The sequence below is a fragment of the Pteronotus mesoamericanus genome, unplaced genomic scaffold, assembly GCF_021234165.1.
Source record: "Pteronotus mesoamericanus isolate MK-2021 breed Mesoamerican mustached bat unplaced genomic scaffold, CSHL_Meso_final contig_347, whole genome shotgun sequence".
NCBI lineage: Eukaryota > Metazoa > Chordata > Mammalia > Chiroptera > Mormoopidae > Pteronotus > Pteronotus mesoamericanus.
The window spans coordinates 878,716-893,127 of record NW_026555137.1 but is presented as its reverse complement, the minus strand read 5'-3'; positions in this window follow the sequence as shown (position 1 = coordinate 893,127).

The following is a 14,412-nucleotide window of genomic DNA, read 5'->3' as shown; positions in this document are numbered from 1 at the left end:
CCCGAGGTCGGGGAGCGGGGCTGGGGGTGCAGCCAGGGCAAGGAGGAGGGGGCAGGGCTGGGGGCGCCGTGCTGCCTCATCCGGGAGCCGGCCGGGAGGGAGGGCCTCGGGCGCGGCCCAGCTGCCGACAGCTGGTTGCCTCCCAGGACATAGTGTCCCGGGTCAGGTGCCTGGGATGTGGGGCGCGGGCCGGGCCCAGGCCCTCCAGCGCCCCTGGAGGGCAGCCAGCCCCGGCCCATGAAGCCCCAGACCCTGAGCATCCTCGGGGGGCTCTGCACCCCATGGGCCCCCCTAAAACTCAGCCCTGTCCCTCTGCCCCCCTCACCCCCTCTTCCCAACCCCCACGAAGAGCTCCCACACACAGGCCTGTTCCGCAGGCCGGGCTTCCGGGGCGCCCTCACCGCTCGGCCTGGGCCACGGGGAAACGCTCAGGTGCCCCTGAGGCAGGAGCCCCCTCACCTCGCCTGCCGCTGCTCGGCGACCCACGGGGACCACGGCCGCGGAGCAGGCCTGAAGCCCACGGGGCGGGGGCTCGGGGCCCCGCTCCCCTGCACTGGGCTGTCCATGTCTGGGCAGCCAGCGTGCCCAGCGTGCGTGTGGGGACAGCGTGCGCGTGGGGACAGCGGCGGGGCCCGTGGGGCCTGGACGCGGCTCCGAGGGCCCTGCTGGCTCAGGTGAGTCCCTCCCTCTGCCTCTTAGCTTGGGGGGGGGGGGGTCCCAGTGCTGCTGAGCTTCCCAGCTTTCCTCCCCTTCCTGAGAAGTTTTGTGCGTTTTCATGGTGGAGGCGTTGGCCGCTGCCCGCTCCCCCTGCCACACGCCAAGCCCTGCGGCTCGGCCGCCCGGGCCGCCCCGGCCCAGGTGGGAGTGCTGGCCCCACCGCGTGCGGGGCCGGGTCTGTCGCGTGAGCACGTGAGCAAAGGTGGCGGCGGCGGCCGCGGGCACATCACACTGGTTCCAGGAGGCCAAGTCGGGCGGGAGCGGGTTTGGCCCGGGGTGGGGGGGTGCTCTTCCGGCAGGTGAGAGGGTGTGGCCGGGCCGTTCCCTGGAAGCTCTGGCCTCGCCCAGGGAGCTCTCACCCGGGGCCCCTGTTGTGGGGCCAGGACGGGCTGCTTGTCCCGCCGAGAGGCCCGGCCTGGCTGTGGGGTCCGGGTGCCCTGGGGAAGGGCACTGGGTTCGCGGGGCGCACCCCCCGAGGCTTCCCCCACCTCTAGGCCTGGGGAGGCGGCAAGGTGGGGGGGCTGGCAGCCACACCTCCCCCCCCCCCGCCTGCGTCAGGAGAGCTGCCTGCACTTGCACCGGCTTCCCAAGCGATGAGACAGCTCCCGGCAGCCGCCCCCGCCGCGGGCTGCTCCAGGGCGGTCACCTGGGGCTGCCCGAGACCCCTCTGCCGGCGGCCCTTGGGATTCGGGTCCCCAGGCCCTGGCCTCGGGGGACCATGAGGAAGGCCCAGGCCACGCGCTGCACAGCGGGTTGGCCAAAAAGTTTGGGCGCTGCGAGTATTCACCTGGCCAAAAAGTCCGTTCGGTTGGCCAAAAAGCCCGTTCGGTGTTCCATTCACTGTCTCCAGTAGCATTTAATTGTCTTTAACTTTATTTGCAACAATTTTGTTCGGTTGTATTGTGATGGCTGTCATATCAGCATGCATTTTAAATAAAAACTTAACCAAAATGGGTGAGTTTGTGTGTAGCCGTTTTAATATTGAAGATGGAAGTAGATAAGCAACATTTTTGGCATGTTATTATTACTTTATTATTTCCAGACATCAAAAACGCAACTGAAACCAAAAAGAAAAGCATTTCTGCTGTGTATGGAGAAGATGCTGTGATGGATTGAACGTGCCAAGAGCGGTTTCATGAGGGAGATTTCTCACTGGATGATGCTCCCCCATCGGGTGGACCAGTTGAAATCGACAGCGATCAAATCGAGACGTTACCTGAGAACAATCGACGTTATGCTGCAGGAAATAGCCAACAACGCAAAATATCCAACTCAGGTGCTGAAAATCGCTGCACCAGCGGGTTCACGTTACTCGCTTTGACGTTTGGGTTCCACTTAAGTGGGGAAAAAAACTCCTTGACCATATTCCCGCATGCAGTTCTCTACTCAACGTAACCAAAACATTCCATTTTTAAAACAGATTGTGACAGGTGAGGAAAAGTGGATACTTTACAACAGCTTGCGTCTGTGGGGTACTTGGTCCGTCTTGTTTAATTGTTGAATTTATTTGTGTCACATTGTCTCATCTTTTCATTGCGGGCAGGGTCTGCAGGGAAGTGCTCAGTTTCATTTCTGAGACGGGTAATTCATGGCTTCTCTCCCTCTGTCGGTCTTGCTGGAGGCTGGTCGGTCCTATTGGTCAATTAAAAAATCAGCTCTGGCCCTGGCTGGTGCAGCTCAGTGGATTGAGCTCTGGCCTGCGGACCAGAGAGTCGCCGGTTCGATTCCCGGGGCAGGGCACACGCCTGGGCTGCAGGCCAGGTCCCCAGCAGGGGGTGCATGAAATGCAACCACACATGGATGTTTCTCTCCCTCTCTAAAATAAATAAAACCTTTTTTTAATTTTAAAAAATTAAGTAAATAAATAAAATTTAAAAATCAGCTCTGTTAAATTGGTTTTCTTTATTGTGTTTCTGTTTCACGTTTACCGATTTCAGTTCTTTTCTTGCTTCTGCTTGGTTCAGGTTCACTTTGCTCTTCCTTCTCTAGAGGCTTGACATGGGTGCTTAGCTCCCCGAGCTGCGACTTCCCTCTTTTCCCATGTGAGCATTTTAGTGCTGCGAGTTTTCCTCTCAGCGCTGCTTTACCTGCATCCCACAGAGTCTGATGGGTCGTATTTTCATTTTTATTCAGTCCAATGTATGTGTTTGTTTCCCACAAGTTCCTTTTTGACTCTTAGGTTATTTAGACGTACGGTGTTCATTTCCACGTACTTTGGAGTTTCCTGTTTTCTTTTAATTGCTGATTTCCAGTTTCATTTTTTAAAGATTTTATTTATTTATTTTTGGGGTGGGGAAGGGAGGGAGAGAAACATCCACGTGGGAGAGAAACATCGATCAGTCGCATCCTGACCACGGACGAAACCCACACCCCAGGCAGGTACCCTGACTGGGAATCAAACCGGTGCCCTTTTGTGGACGATGCCCAACCTGCTGAGCCACGTGGGCCAGGGTGGTTTCTAGTTTCATTTCACTGTAGTCAGATAACATGCTCTGTATAATTTTGATTCTTTTTCATTTGTTGATGTTTGTTTCGTGACTCAGGATGTGGTCTGACTTGGCACATGTTCCAAGGGCCCTTGAAAATGCTAGTTCTGCTCCTATCAGACGGAGTGTTCTATACACATCCGTTCTATGTTATTGGCTACAGATGTTGAGTTCTCCCCTCCCATTGCTGATTCCTGTCCCATTGTTCTGTCGACAGGTGCTGAGAGAGGAGTGTTAAGTCTGCAACCATCACTGTGGACTGTCTGTTTCTTTCCGTTCTCCCAGTTTTTGCTTCATGTATTTTGCTGTGTTTGTTTGGTGTGTGCGCAGTTTGGATCGTGACTTCTTGGTGGATCCATCCTTTATCCAAACATAACGTCCCTTTCTGCCTCTGGTCATTTTCTTGCTCTGAATTCGACTTTATCTGAAACAAATGTAGCTATTCCTGCTTTCCTTCCATTAATTTTGCCTGGTAATTCTTTCCCCTCCTTTTATGGGCAACCTGCCTATGTGGTTGTAGCGGTTTGTCCAAAAAGTTCTTTCCGTTGGCCAAGAAGTTCTTTCCGTTGGCCAAAAAGTCTGTTCGCTTCCCTGGGTTGGCCAAGAAGTCCCCTTGCGTTTTCCGTATGCTGGCTCTAGCAGCTCTTAGTTGTCTTTAATTTCATTCAAAACAATTTTTTAATTGTGTTGTGACAGCGGTCATATCAGCATGCATTTTTTTAGAAACATCAAAATTGGTGAATTTTTGTGTAGCCATTTTAATATTACAGATGGAAGAAAGTAAGGAACACTTTTGACCTATTACGCTATATTATTTCAAGAAAGGTAAAAATGCAGATGAAATGCAAAAAAAAAAAAAAAAAATGGCCAGTGTGTGGAGAAGATGCTGTGACTGATTGAACGTGTCAAAAGTGGTTTGCGAAGTTTTGTGCTAGAGATTTCTCCCCGGACGATGCTCCAGGGTCCGGGAGACTGGTCACAGTTGATAGCAATCCAATCAAGGCATTAATTGAGAACAATCAACATTATATCACACAGGACACAACCGACATATTCAAGATATCCAAATCAATAAAGTCAGTGGTGAAAACAAAAATATGTATCTTTTATCTTATGGGAAAACAACTAAACAGAATTTTTGGCCAGCCCAGTAGAAGCAATTGCAGATTAGAGAGGGGCTTGGAGGACAAAAACTAAATGAAGATCAGCTGGTCTGAGAATAATTAGTATCATAGAAGTAGCGAGCCCAACAACCAGAAGAGAAAAGACATTCCAGGCAAACCAGGAACAAATCACAGGATGCGCAACACCGAGGCGCGGCCTGTGGACGTTACTGGACTTCAAGGCCTTGGGGCTTTTCCAGGTGTCTGGGAAGAGACAGACAGGCTGTTAGAAGAGGAAGCCCTCAGGTAGGCCTCAGGCCTCCCCGCTTTCAACGCCGGGAGACTGTGAAGTAATGTCCACAACAGATCGAGGAGCAGAATCTGGACCCACACAGACGTCCTCAGGCCTGGGGACCCGCCTTCAAAACACCATGGGACCAGAGGAGGCGGAAAGCCATGGGCCATCTGAGCGAGGAGCTCAGGGATGGAGAGCAGTGAGGAAGGTGCTGGGAACATGGCAGTGTTTAGGTGTGGAGTGTTAGACCGCAGCATATAGACAGTAAAATCCCAGCAAAACAGATGCCATGTAAGCGCCCAAAACCAGGCCTCGGGTGAAGGGGAGGGGCGGAGACAGGGTGCTGATCGTCTCTCACGGCCGGAGTCAGCCGTGTGGTCGGCAAGTGGAGTTTTTTAAAAAATCCATGACTGCAACATTTGAAAAGGATTTTGAAAAATAACTCATTGTTTCATCTTTAGAGGAATCTTACAGGTACCAGCGTCTCCCGTGATTAAGAAATATTTTTTTATCCTGGCTGGTGCAGCTCAGTGGGTTCAGCACCGGTCAACCTGCAAACCAAAGGGTCGCCGGTTCGATTCCCAGTCACGGCACATGCCTGGGTTTCAGGCCGGGCCCCCAACAGGGGGCACCTGCGAGACAGCCACACATAAATGCTTCTCTTCCTCTCTCCCTCCTTCCCCCCTCTAAAAATAAATAAATAAAATCTTAAAAAAAAAAAACCACCATAGAATCATGCCTTCGGCTTTATTTTTCATTTCTTTAATCATAAGCACAAATAAACAGCACAGCGACGTCAGTCCTTTCTGGGGAGCGGGGTCTGCACTGCTTTCTATGTGTCGACCTCGATGTGGGTTGCATTTCTTAACAGGCACGGTCCATTTTGACAAAAATCAAACTTACTGCATAGGACAAGGAAGGCGTCAAACAGGCAGGCGTTGCCTGGAGTGAGCCCAGCCCCCCTCCCCCGCGTGGGTGGCCGTGGGCGGTGGCACACAGTGCGGTCAGGCGAGCGCGAGGAGCGCTGAGGGCAGGCCGGGCGGGCAGGGCCCCGGTCTTGCCGGGCGGGCAGGGCCCCGGTCTTGCCCCGCGAGCCTAGATCAGCTTCTTCCGCCTTCCGGGTCTGGGGGGGACGCGGTGCCCCACCCATGGCACTAAGGGGTAAACTGAGGCGGGAGGGAGGAAGCGCGGGCGGCCAGTCAACCGGCACAGAGCCCAGGTGGGGCAGCCAGGCGCCCCCGCGGTTGGCAGCGCTGGGGCGGCCACAGGTCCTCCCCGAGGTCCCCGACGCATGAGAGGGGCGGGGCGACAGGGGGGACAGAAGCCCCGGAGCCGACAGAGGTCATGGTGGTGACCCCGCCCACTGAGACTGCGTGCGCGCGGAGCTCAGCGCTTCCCGGCCAGGCTCCCAGGGGCCACGCGTGACCCCTAGGACCTCCCAAAGCCATTACATCATTCAGTAGTGGGCGGCCAAAAAGTCCGTTCGCGCTCCTGGTTTGGCCAAAAAATCCGTTCGGTCGGGGCGCTGGCCAAAAAGTCCGTTCGGGCGGAGCGCTGGCCAAAAAGTCCGTTCGGTCGGGGCGCTGGCCAAAAAGTTCGTTCGGTCGGCCCGCTGGCCAAAAAGTTCGTTCGGTCTGACCGCTGGCCAAAAAGTCCGTTCGGCGGGCAGTAGCGCTGGCCAAAAAGTCCGTTCGGTTCTGCCATAACGTTGACCAAATGGTCCGTTCGCTTTGGGCCTCATGTTGGCCAAAAGGTCCGTTCCTTTCAGGCCTCACGCTGGCCAAATGGCCCGTTCCCTGGGGGCCTCGTGGTGGCCAAAAGGTCCGTTCCCTTCGGGGCCTCGCGCTGGTCAAATGGCCCGTTCCTTCGAGCCTCACTCTGGCCAAATGGCCTGTTCCCTTCGGGGCCTCGCGGTGGCCAAAAGGCCTGTTCCCTTTGGAGGCCTTGTGCTGGCCAAATGGCCCGTTCCTTCAAGCCTCACGCTGACCAAAAGGTCCGTTCCCTTCGGGGCCTCGCACTGGCCAAAAGGTCCATTCCCTTCGGGGCCTCGCGGTGGCTAAATGGCCCGTTCCCTTTGGGGGCCTCGCGCTGGCTAAATGGCCCGTTCCTTCGAGCCTCACTCTGGCCAAATGGCCTGTTCCCTGGGCGCCTCGCGCTGGCCAAAAGGTCCGTTCCCTTCGGGGCCTCGCGCTGGTCAAAATGTCCGTTCCCTTTGGGGCCTCGCGGTGGCTAAATGGCCTGTTCCCTTTGGGGGCCTCGCGCTGGCTAAATGGCCCGTTCCCTCGAGCCTCACTCTGGCCAAATGGCCTGTTCCCTGGGCGCCTCGCGCTGGCCAAAAGGTCCGTTCCCTTCGGGGCCTCGCGGTGGCCAAATGGCCTGTTCCCTTTGGGGGCCTCGCGCTGGCTAAATGGCCCGTTCCTTCGAGCCTCACTCTGGCCAAATGGCCTGTTCCCTGGGGGCCTCACTCTGGCCAAAAGGTCCGTTCCCTTCGGGGCCTCGCGCTGACCAAAAGGTCCGTTCCCTTCGGGGCCTCGCGCTGGTCAAATGGCCCGTTCCTTCGAGCCTCACTCTGGCCAAATGGCCTGTTCCCTTCGGGGCCTCGCGGTGGCCAAAAGGCCCGTTCCCTTTGGGGGCCTCGCGCTGGCTAAATGGCCCGTTCCTTCGAGCCTCACTCTGGCCAAATGGCCTGTTCCCTGGGGGCCTCGCGCTGGCCAAAAGGTCCGTTCCCTTCGGGGCCTCGCAGTGGCCAAAAAGTCCGTTCTGTTCGGCCATTGCTTTGGCCAAAAAGTCCACTCGGGTTGGGGGAGGGGCCCTTGTGCCGGCCAAAAGGTCTTTTCACTTTCCCCATGAGCTTGTGGGCTGATCTTCATCCAAGCGTCCTGTGCCTTCCTGCCTGGGTCGTTTTCTTGCTCTGCGGTAGATTTCACCTCGAAGCAACGGAGTCGTTCTTGCTGTCCTGTCCTCAATTTTCCACAGGGGCTCTTTCCCCGGCTTTTATGGTCAAGCTGCCCGTGCGGTTATAACATGTCTCTGTCTCTTTCTGTCGGGTGGGTGCCAGCGGTTCCAGGCCTCTGTGACCCCATCTTTAGCTGGCCCTGCGCTTTCCAGCCTGTCCTCAGGTGAGTGTGTTTAGCTCTCGGTTTGTTTTCCTCAGCTGCCTTCGCTCTTTGCCGCGCTCAGCCGTATTACGGCCTCGTCTGAGTTCACACGGCAGCAACGTGCTCTCTAAAGCGTGGACAAGGGCGAGGAATTTGTTCTGTGTTTCGCTTGCATTTTTTTCCCCCCCAGGCTAGACTCTGCCCACTTCTCCCGCGGGCCCGCCCACCCCCAGGCCACCCTTGGGTGGGTATCGTCATAGCTGCTGCGCTGTTTCTTTTTTGTTGGCTCAGCCAGCGGGGCACCGTGTCCACACCCGCTGTGAGCTTGGAGAAAAAGCAGGTGAGTCACGCTTACCCTCCATTGTTCCCGGGACTGCCTCATCCACGTCAGTCTTGTCCCCCTGCCTCGGCCCCGGTTCCCTGGCCCTGCCGGGCCCAGCCCTCTGTCCAGCCCGAAGCCTGTGCGCATCCACCCCAGAGCAGCCTTCCACGGGGGGGCCTGGCTGAGAAGAGGCAAGGGTGGGACCGGCGAGGCGGGGTCCAGGGGGGCTGTTCCAGGCAAGCGGAGCCACTGGGCAAAGGAGCAGAGTTAGGACTGAGAGAAGCGGCCACACTGGACCCAAGAGCACTGAAAGCAGAGGTTCGGACCAATGTTTGTCACGCGCATTCATACCTGCGTTATTCACAACAGCCAGAGGTGGAAGCCGCCCAAGTGCCCACCCAAACATCCACGGGCAAACAAAGGGAGGCCTGCGCGTCAACAGAATATTACTCAGCCATAAAAAGGAAGGACGTGCTCAGACAGGCTGCCGCACGCATGTGACCGGGAAGGCATCCGTCTCGGTGCAATGAACCAGTCACAACGGGACACGTGTGCCCTGTGTGGCTCCACGTAAATGCCCCGGCCTCGTCGAATTCAGAGAAACGGCATGTCAAAGGGCGGGTGCCCAGGGAGGGGAGAGCGCCCCGGGTATTTTTAATGGGGATGGAGTTTCTGTCTGGGAAGGCGAGAAAGTTCTGGAAGTGGCGGCGGTGCTGGTTGCGCAACAGGGCGAACAGGCGTTTGCGTGCCTTTGAACGCTGCGCTGAAAAACGGTGAGCAAGGGAAACGTTGTGTTAGGCGTTATCACAGTGTCTAAAACAGACCAAAGCGGCCAGGCCTGGAGAGCGCCCCAGAAGTGACAACCCCAAGCTCCGCCCCAGGCTTGGGGGCGTCCCCAAAGGGAGCCTTGGGAGAGAACTTCCTGGTGGCTCTGTGTTCTCCAGGGTGCGGTCACGTCTGAGCAACGTGGTGGCGGCTGGGCTGGCAGGGAGGCGGAAGAGGCCGGCATTCCCTTCTCCGCCCCGAGGCCGGGGGCTGCCTGGGGGCCTGCAGGGAACCCCGCATTTCAGTTCCAACTCTCCCAGGACCACACCCCCGCGCCCCGCAGACTGACCCTGCACCTGTGGGGTCTGGGAGCTGGTCCACTTTAACTCTGACCCGACCCGCCACCTCCAGGGCTGTTCCCTGCGGCTCCGTGACCCTCCCACACCAGGCACAGGCTGACGCGTCGTCCGCGCAGGCTCGTCCGCGGGGAAGTCTCCGCAGAAGCGCGGGGGGTGGCCCCCGGCCGGCGGCCCAGAGGCCGTGCGGGTCGCGGGAGCCAGGGCGTGTGGCGATGCCAGGCACGGGCACTGCCATCGGTCCGTGTTCTCCTCCCGGCCGGGCCGCTCCCCTGCTCCGGACAGGCGTCCTCAGTTACCACGGGTGCCAGCCCCGGGAGGCCGCGGAGCCAGCTCACCTGCGAGCCGGCGCGTCTGCGGGGACTGTCCCTCCTCGTGTCTCTCCCGTCCACGGTCCCTGTGCACTTGTCCCTGCTGGCCAGTCCACAGGCTCTTGAGCAGGACCCCACACCGTGCAGGCCCCCAGGAGTCCCACACACGGGGTGTGCGTCACGTGAACATCACACGGCCACAGACCTAAGCCCGGGAACGGGCCGGAGCCCCACGGCCCGGAGCATGGTGGTGGCCCCACTCAGGCTCCCGAGCCCCCTCTCCAGTGGCCGCCCATGGGCTGACCGGGCCAGGCCGGGTGACTAACGCCTCTCCCACCGTCGGACCCATGACGGCCGGGCACTTAGCACAGACAGCAATTAGGGTAATTGTTCTGTTGAGACACAACCGATGTCACTGTTCAGTGGGATCTTCCCCAGGCAGCCTGTCGGGGGCCACAGGCCCTGTGCCGGGCTCACGCGGGGGGGCCCAGCTGGGGGAATCCCTGCCCTGGGGGGCTGGGAGCTCCGAGCACCCCCCGCAGCGTCCTGCAGGCGCCCCGCCTTGCGGAGCGGGGTGCTTCCAGCACAAACCTCATTGCCATGGAACCTAGGGTGCAGCAGGTAGCTTCACGGGGAAGCACAGCTCCATCCCTGGCCCCGAACTCGGGGGGTCGGAGCTCATGGGTTCCCCAGATGCTGCGGGGGCGGCCCCTCACTCGCCGGGAACTAGGCTGGGGGCGCTGCTGGTCCGGCCTGCAGGGGGGTAGGAAAGCAGAGGCGCTTGGGTGGGACCTCAGGAATCCTGGGGACCGAGTGGCTAGTGTCCCAGCCGGGCAGGCTGGGCTCTAGGATGAGAAGGAGGAGGAGAGGTGAGGGCGGCGTCCGGGCCGCTCCGGCCGCTCCCGTCCCGTGGGGAGGAGGGGCGCTGCGGACGGCGCGGCTGCGCTGAGAGAGCTTCGGGGACCGGCCCTGTGCGGCCTGCCAGGCAGCGCCGGCCCCGCTTTGCTCAGGCTCAAAGGAACGAATGCCGGGGCCCTGAGCTGGTGGCAGGTGCGGCACCACGTCCCCTGGCCCCAGATCCCAACCACACCGACAGCCGGCTCCGAGACGGGGCCCTGAGCGACCTCGGAGGACCCGCAGCCCCGAACGCAGCGGGGGCTGCTGGGAATGCGGCGCCTCGGCCCCGCCCCAGACCCCCGGAGGCGGAATCCGCGAGGTTCCCGGTGACTCGTGCACGCTCAGATCTGAGAGGGGACCCTCCACTGAGTGAGAGCCACCACCCCAACCCCTCGTTTTACAGGCGAGGGAACTGAAGCCCAGTGAAGGCAACGACTCACCCAAAGCCTCACAGCGAGTCGGCGGCTCAGCCGGGCCCAGGGTCTGCCTGGTACCGGGTAGACGGAGGCACCGCAGGCCCCAGGGCACCGCCTTCTCCCTCGGGACCCGCCCGCCTCCCTCGGCGTGGGCAGTGGGGCTGAGCCCCACACGACCCTCTCCAAGAAGGTGCAGCAAGCCCTGTGGACGCCTCTGGGAGGAAGCCAGGCTCCCCATGGAAGCCTAGCAGACGCGGCTATTGGGGGCAGCCAGCCGGACCTTCAGAGCCGAGCTCTCGGCCCGAAGACTGATCGATAACTTGCCCGAGCCCCGACCCGCTCCTCCTCCTAGACGGACCCTCAGTTTACCCACCTCGGAAGGGAGGATGGCCCCCCAGGCTTCCCCGCTCTCAGAACAAAGGCCTGTGGAAAGACAAAGTCCCTTTGTGTGTCCTTGTTTAATTGCCACCGCGCTGTGCTGAGCGCCAAGAGCCACCCATTCGGTGAGAAAGAATGGAAGGGGGCCCTCCCTGGTCACTGGGGGCCGGGCCCTCTGACTTGCGGGCGGGGGCGCAACGGCTTCTAAATCCCTCCGCTGGGGGGCCATGCCACCGCCCCTGCGGCCCCTTCCCCGGGCCGTGGGAGCGTCACCCCTTCTCGGTGAGAGGCTGGCTGTCCGGGGCGGCGCGAGTCAGCGGCCCCTGCCCATCGCCGTTTCTGAGAGGCTGCGTCACGCTGGTGTGTCCCCTGGGGCCAGCCCCGGGTCCCAGCCCCGGAGCCCCGTGCTGAGTGAGTTTGCGGAGAGAGGCTGACGGCTCCGGCCAAGGGCCCGGACAGTTTCGCATCCGCGGCTGTTTCCTGGGCCAGAGGCTCTGAGGGGGACCCCGTTCCTGCAGCCCCCGCGCTCCGGGCCCTGCCTCTGGCTTCTCCTCCCCGTCTCGGGCCCCCCCATCTCTCTCTCTCAGAAGGACACTTGCCTTTGGAGTTGGGGCCGACCCTAAACCCGGATGATGTCATCGCGAGACCTTTGTAGCCACGAAGACCTTTTTCCAAATTGGGTCCCGTCACAGGTTCTGGGGGCTGGGCCGTGGGCAGAGTGTCGCTGGGGGAGGCCACCACCCCCCCGGCAGGACCTTGGTTCCGGCCGCTCCCTCCGCCCCCGAAAGCTGGTGGGGCGTGTGCCGTGTGGGTTGCTGGGGACGCACGTGGCTTGCGGTTGCAGGAGGAACCTGACCGTGACTTGTGTGCCCGTGGAGCGTTAAGGCCAGAGATGGTTGGAGGGTCAGAGGGTCATGGAGCCCACCCCCACCCCAGTCCCTCATGGGCTCTTTGTCAAAGTGGGCCCCGGTCCAGCCCCAGCCCAGCCGGGCCCGGACTCGAGGCCTCCGGTGGGAAGACCAGCCTGGAAAGAGGGTGGGGGCGGGGGCGGGGCGGGGCGGGGTGGGCACCTGGTCGCAGCTCCGGCCGCTTGGGCACGTCGGAGGCCCCGCGAGCCCGCAGCGAGCGATGCCTGCCGGTGGTGACGCTAGGGCTTTCTGGGTGCCGGGGGCTGGCGCGCTGGGCGCCCACAAGGGGCACCGGGCACCCGAGGGTGGGGGTGGGGAGCCCGCCCAGCGCTGGCTGTCGGGCAGCCTGTGCGGGGGCGGACGGGCAGGGATGAAGCAGTGTCGCCGGGCCGGGCACCCCACGCCGGACGCGCGGCCTGACCACAGGCCACCATGGACGCTCAGCGGCCACTTGAAGCCCGCCCCGCGGAGCCTGGGCCGGGAGGTGCCGGCCAGTGGCGGGCGCTGGGCGGGCGCGCCCACAGGAGGGCGGCCGTGGGCTGGGCTGTCCAGGGGAGGCCTGGCCGGCGACGGGCAACACCGGCGGGAGGAGGCCCTGCCTCTCAGCAGCTCCGCAGCCCGGCCCACGGCCCGGGGCGTCTTGGCTCCTGTTGGTGCCCTCCACCGCCTGGCAGGCCGCCGCCCGGCAGCTCCGAACAGAAACGCCGTCCTGGACTGCCAGCCGCCCTGGGCGTGGCCGCCTTGTCTGCAGGCGCGGGCGGGTGACTCACCGAATCACCACGAGGCTGGGCAGGGCTGGGGCCGGGGCCGGGCAGGGGAGCGAGACACAGGCCAGAGGCAGCAGCCCAGGCCCTGCTCCCTCCTCGGCACACGCCCCTCACTCCCGCCAGCGCTGCAGCGGCTCCCACGGCCTCCCCGGGCCCGGGCGGCAGCGGCGACGCCTCCAAGGAGCCCTCTCGGATGCCTCCCCCGCCTGCCTCCCCTCTGAGCCTTGCGCTTGTCACCAGGTCCCCATTCTTGTTCCCCCGAAAGGGGGAGAGGGGACCCATGCCCCCATGGAGTGGAGGCGGGGCCCGACACCCAGGCCCCCACGAGGCCCCGCCCCCGTGCCCCTCAGCGCCCAGTGCATCTCTAGCAGATCGAGGGCTAGGCCAGCGGTGGGCGAGGCCCCTCCCCCTCTGAGGGTCTGAGGTTCCCACGGGCAGGAGTGACCGGGCCATGGTGGTCGCCCACGACGCGGGGCCGAGCCAGGAGGACAGGCCGGTGGGGGTCCTGGGCCCAGGGACGGGGGAGTCCCGACGAGAGGGCAGCTGGAAGGCGGGGGTGCCGCTGGACGGGAAGTTCTGTGCATTACTAAGCTCCCGCAGTGTACCAGACACTCTGCTAGGCAGTTCATATGTTCTTAAAGACACATTTATGGTCACAGGAACCCCGCGAGGGATTACTAAGCTAGTGTCACAAAGGAGGAAACCGAGGCACCAAGAGGCTAAGCGGCTCGTTCAAGGCCACACAGCCAGCAAGGGTGAAGCTGGGGTACACCTGTGCCCGTTTACCTGGCCACCTCCCTGGGAAGGCCCTGGAGCCTGTGCCCAAGCGCCATTTGGCCCAGCAGAGGCTGGAGGCCCCGAGCCCCCGTGCAGCCCGGGGAGGGGCCGGTGGGAAGGCAGCCTGGGCGCGCCGGCTTCGGGAGGGCAGAACTGGAATTTTGGGTTGGCAGGGGGCGGGGCGCACCGCCAGCCCAGCGCTGACGGCAGCCAGTTGGGACGGGGCTGGGCCGCTGCCCTGTTATTCATCGCTGTCCCGGCCGCCGCCCCGCCCGGCCAGCCTGGAGAGACCAGAATGGCAGCTCGGAGGGGGCGGGCGTGGCCGAGGCCCCCGTGCGCGCCTGGCCTCACTCCACGCCCAGGCCCTGCCTGCTGCTCCCCGACCCTGGCACAGGCCAGGCTCCTGGTCTTGGCCCCCACCGGCCTTCTGTCGTGGGCCCCCCACCCCCGCTTGCCGGGCCCCCCTGCTTCCTGGGGCCCATCGCACGTCCCTGCCACCAGAGGCTCAGGCCGCCCCTCTGCCTCCCCGCGGGGGCCGCTCCCACAGCGCTGAGACGCACCGTGACCCGTGAGGGCTCCCCACCTCCTCAGGTGCCCACGACAGGCGGACGCCGCCCCGGCAGCGTGAGGGCTGGCGGGGGTCTGGTGAGCTGGCAAAGCTCCCGCGGGCACGCTTGCCACTGGGCTCGAGGAAGGGGCTCGTATAGCCCCGCGAAGCCCTCTAGGGACACCCAGGTGGCCCTGCTTTCCTGCCTGGAGAGGGGACTGGGCGCTGCTGGGACTTGTCCGCAGAACGTCCACCGCTTGTCCCACGGA